This window comes from Triticum dicoccoides, chromosome 4B, assembly GCF_002162155.2.
Source record: "Triticum dicoccoides isolate Atlit2015 ecotype Zavitan chromosome 4B, WEW_v2.0, whole genome shotgun sequence".
Taxonomy (NCBI): domain Eukaryota; kingdom Viridiplantae; phylum Streptophyta; class Magnoliopsida; order Poales; family Poaceae; genus Triticum; species Triticum dicoccoides.
Genome location: NC_041387.1, coordinates 607,618,095 through 607,623,141, shown reverse-complemented (window position 1 = coordinate 607,623,141; position 5,047 = coordinate 607,618,095).

Sequence of the window (5,047 nt, the reverse complement as noted above, 5' to 3'; positions counted from 1 at the left end):
GCAGCCAGAGGACCCCGAAAGGGCCCTGGATCTGGGACTCGAAGAATACCCAGATGCGGCCGTGGAGCTTGTCGACGGGATATTTTACCGGGCGAGTCGCGACAGTGCCCCGGTAGCTATCGTAGCTGATTATCCCGGGCTGTTACCTTCATCGCGCATAAGCCAAGCCGAAAACTCGATCCTCCCAAGAGGATTCTTTCCTGATGTCACACCTTATCCCTGACATGTCGCGCTTCTACAGAAGCGACGCTCGGAGCGCAGGGCCAAGCCCCTAGGGACCCGTCATCTACAAGTGTCCAGATTGGGTAGGCTCAATAGGAAGGCGATTAGAACCGACACGCCTCTACAGAGGTAAGAAAACAACTTTTCACGTAATTTTTGTCGTTTGAAGTTTAACAGTGCTCTTTGTACATCTTGGCAGGAAGAGGAATATCCGGACAGTATCCGGAGATCCTGCCAACCACGCCTCCACCAGTCGGGCTCCAGGACCAACTCCGAGAGAGGAGGTGGACGTAGGGCCGACGCCACGTAGTCCTCCGACAGAGGACGCAGACATGCTCTCTGCCACAAATTCGGAGGTAGAGAGCGCCATGCATCCTTGGCGTCGACGGGCCGTGCTTCGCAACAACATCTTTTCCGAAGAGGCATTTAATGCCTTCAATTCGGGAGACGCATACATCCGAGCTGCTCAAAGCGGACTCGCTCGAGCGACAGTCCAGTATACCAAAGATATACGGGTAAGAAAGATTGATTAGCATATATATAGCAGTAGCCCCTGAGACTTGAAGCGGTTGAAGCAATAGTTTTAATTATCAATTCATGCGCAGGTTCTTGTAGATAAGAATGAGCAATTGTCTCGGGAGCTAGAGGAGTGCAAGACTCAACTGAGGACCACAGTTGCCAAGATAGAGGAATCCCAGAGGGCGTCATGTGGTAATATTTATCCGAATTTTATGAAAATGCACCAGCTGGCAACTAGCTAGTATGACGAATTTAACAGAAAGTTCTGTAGACAACCCCGGAGTAAATCCGGAGGGCGGCGGGGATGACGAGTCGCATCTCCAGATGCAACTAAAGGCCAGTGAGCGCATTCTGACGCAAGTGAAGCATGATAAGAATATGCTCCAAGATGCCAATGTTCGGCTGGACGTGGAATTGAAAGACGTCCGTGCACAGCTGGCGGACTCCGTGAAGGAGAACAGAAGGCTTCAACGCGACATTTATCGTAAGTGCCTAAATGAACTATAGTATAGTTCGGTGAGGGAGCATATTGAAAAAGTTATGTTTGTAGAAATGCTGACGGATTGCCCTGAGGAGGAGATGCCCGCTTCTGCAGGTAATTTACTGCAGGACCTCTCACAACTGCACGAGCGAGCTCGGCAGGTGATGCAGGGCATTGCGCGGTCTTTGTGGCCATCAAGCTCCCTGCCAAAAGGCATGGGGGGGCTTGTGGACATGCTTCAGGGAGCACGGCAGCACTTCCGTTTGTGGAAGATATCAGCCTGCCGGCAAGGTGCAAGAGAAGCATGGGCGATGGTGAAGACGCGCTACACCAAGCTGGACCCGAACCATATGGCCGAAGTTGGACCGGCCGGGCCAGATGGGCAAGAAATTCCCGTGAGTCTGGTATATGACCAGGTGGCGCTAGCCACAAAGTATTCTCAACAGGATTGTAAGTTATATAGCCTGTTGGATGGTATAGAGGATGAATATAATCAGTCCAAATGACTGTGTAATTCGATGGACATAAGTAGCCCCTAGCCGGATTAAAATCATTTGTCGTGGCAGACCTTTTCGCTTGAGCCCCCGGATCCTAAAGTACGGGGTGTGTCAGAATACCCGCTCGGTTATATAAAACTGGAGTATGCGTGGAGACCAGGCATAGGGGTTATAAGTGCTTGAACAGACAAGTACCCAACTAGTTATGTTATATTGCATGGTTAGCAAGAAACATCTTCCAGGGAGAATAGTTCCGTTAAGGGTTCCTTTCCCTGGGTAAGCATGTGTCAAGGCACATGTCCGCACTGCGAACTAAAGCGCGGGATACAAAACTTCTAGGGATTAATGTTATAATAAACGAAGACATCTTTTGTTCACCGACCGTATATTCTCTTAATGAAACTAGCTTTCGGCTTCACCCAGTCTGAGGTACACATCCGGCTCAACCGGCAGTAACAATCACAGAGGTGCTCCCCTTATGCCCTAGCCAAATTAACGGGAACGTAGGGCATAAACAGAGGAGCCAGGCAACCCAACTTGGCCACGTCTTAAGTCATATCGATGCATATAATGGTTGAGAAAAGGCACACGTGGAAAGAGAAACGCATGTGTGACGGGCAAAGAGCCCTGAAAGTAATTTATATTAAGCTTCCGTATAGGAAGCCCCCACGTAAAGTTTACACGCATAGTGCGGCCAGAATAATCCGGGAATCCGCACTGTATTGAATACTATGTGTGAATGGGAAAGGATCGAGAAAGGGAAAAAAGGGGGGCATAATTGAAAAAGTAGGGTTAAGGAGACGAACACTGAGTTCGGCGCTAGGCATAGAATCTCCGGAGTCTGGCCGCGTTCCATGGGTTCGGCTCGAGTCTGTTATTAGACGCATTATGTAATCGGTACGCTCCTCCGATGAGAACTTTGTCGATGATGAAGGGGCCTTCCCACTTGGGTTTGAGCTTGTCCTTCTTCTTCTCTGGTAAGCGGAGAACGAGTTCGCCAATATTATAAGTTTTGGCCCGCACTTCTCTGCTTCGGTATCGTCGAGCCTGTTGCTAATAGAATGCGGAACGGGCCTTAGCGACATCATGCTCCTCCTCCAGGGCATCCAAATTATCCTGCCGATCTAAATTGGCTTCCTTCTCTTCGTACATGCGTACGCGTGGTGAATCATGTATTATGTCGCATATCAGTACTGCTTTCGCGCCGTACACCATAAAAAATGGTCTGTATCTGGTGGTGCGATTCGGCGTGGTCCGCAGCCCCCAGAGTACGGAGTCGAGCTCCTCGACCCAATGAGTATCCGACTCTGTCAAGGATCGCACTAGTCTGGGCTTGATGCCGCTCATGATGAGACCATTTGCCCTTTCGACCTGACCATTTGTTTGAGGGTGGTAGACGGAAGCATAGTCGAGCTTAATGCCCATTTTGCTGCACCAAGCTTTCACTTCATCGGCTGTAAAATTTGAGCCATTATCGGTGATGATGCTGTGGGGGACACCGTATCGGTGTACGACCCCAGATATAAAGTCTATGACTAGTCCAGATTCGGCCGTTTTCACTGGTTTGGCTTCTATCCATTTGGTGAACTTGTCAACCATGACCAATAAGTATTTTTTTTCTTATGGCTTCCCCCTTTAAGGGGTCCGACCATATCCAGCCCCTAGACCACGAAGGGCCAAGTTATGGGGATTGTTTGGAGAGTGGTAGGAGGCATATGACTCTGATTGGCGAAGAGTTGGCAACCGACGCAGTGTTGGACAAGGTCCTGTGCATCTGCTCGGGCCGTCGGCCAATAGAAACCTGTACGGAAGGCCTTGCTGACTAGTGATCGAGCCGTAGCGTGGTGCCCGCCCAGTCCGGCATGGATCTCAGCCAAGAGCTACCGCCCTTCCTCTTCGGAGATGCACCTTTGGAATACTCCGGTAGCACTTTTCTTATAGAGCTCTCCTTCATGGACTTTGTAAGCTTTAGAACGCCAGACAATGCAGCGTGCTTTGTTTTGGTCTTCAGGGATCTCTTGCCTATTTAGGTAGGCCAAGAAAGGCTTAGTCCACGGGGCAATGACAGCCATTATTTCATGGGTTGATGATGTTATTTCGATGGTAGAACCTCCGACTATGTCTGATAGTTCGGAATCTAGGGATGTATGCAGATCAGTGCTGGTATTGCCGGATTCCCCTTCCCATACCACGGATGGCTTGAACAGGCTTTCCGGGAATATATTTGGTGGGACGGGGTCGCGTTTAGCGCCGATGCGGGCAAGGACGTTTGTCGCTTGATTGTTTTCTCGTGCCACATGGTGGAATTCGAGCCCCTCGAACCGAGCTGACATTTTAAGGACGGCGTTGCGATAGGCCGCCATTTTCGGATCCTTGGCATCAAAGTGTCCATTTATTTGTGATATTGCGAGGTTTGAGTCTCCGCTCACTTCTAGGCGTTGAATGCCCATAGAGACTGCCATCCAAAGACCGTGCAACAGAGCGTCGTATTCGGCTGCATTGTTGGAGTCTGTGTATAATATTTGGAGGACGTATTGGATCGTGTCTCCGGTGGGAGAGGTCAGGACGATGCCTGCTCCCAATCCGGCCAGCATTTTAGAGCCGTCAAAGTGCATGATCCAGTTAGAGTACACGCCGTACTCTTTAGGGAGTTCGGCTTCCGTCCATTCGGTGACAAAGTCAGCTAATACTTGCGACTTGATAGCCTGCCGAGGCTTGTATGTTATGTCAAACGGAAGGAGCTCGATGGCCCATTTGGCAATCCGACCTGTGGCATCGCGGTTATTTAATATGTCGTTTAACGGTACTTCGGAGGCCACCATAATCGAATAGTCTTGAAAGTAGTGTCGTAGCTTCCGGGATGACATGAAGACCGCGTATTGTCGGGGAAGCTGATCCACGAACACCTATGGGACCGGCGGACCGAGCCCCTTTTGGTTCGGCGGGGGGCGGAGATCGCACGAAGAGCGGATCGAGGCGAAGCACACGAGTAGTTTACCCAGCTTCGGAGCTCTCCGGAGAGATAACACTCCTACTACTGCATGTCAGCCGCGGTCATTGTCTTGTCGCGTCCGGAAGCTTGTCGCTCATCGGGCCTCGCCGGGACGCGTGGCGCGTCGCGGCAAGTTCCTTGAGATGCCTTGGTTGGCCTTGCCGGCAAGCTCCTCTTGCCGGGGCCTTGTCTCCTTGGCTTGAATACTTTGTTCTTGAATGGCTCCACAGGAACCACGGAGGACCTTGGCGGTCACCCGGCAAGCCTTGCCGCGGGGTGCTGCCACTGCCCGTGCACAAGTTCGGGATACTAGGGTACCCCTACTCTAGTACACCG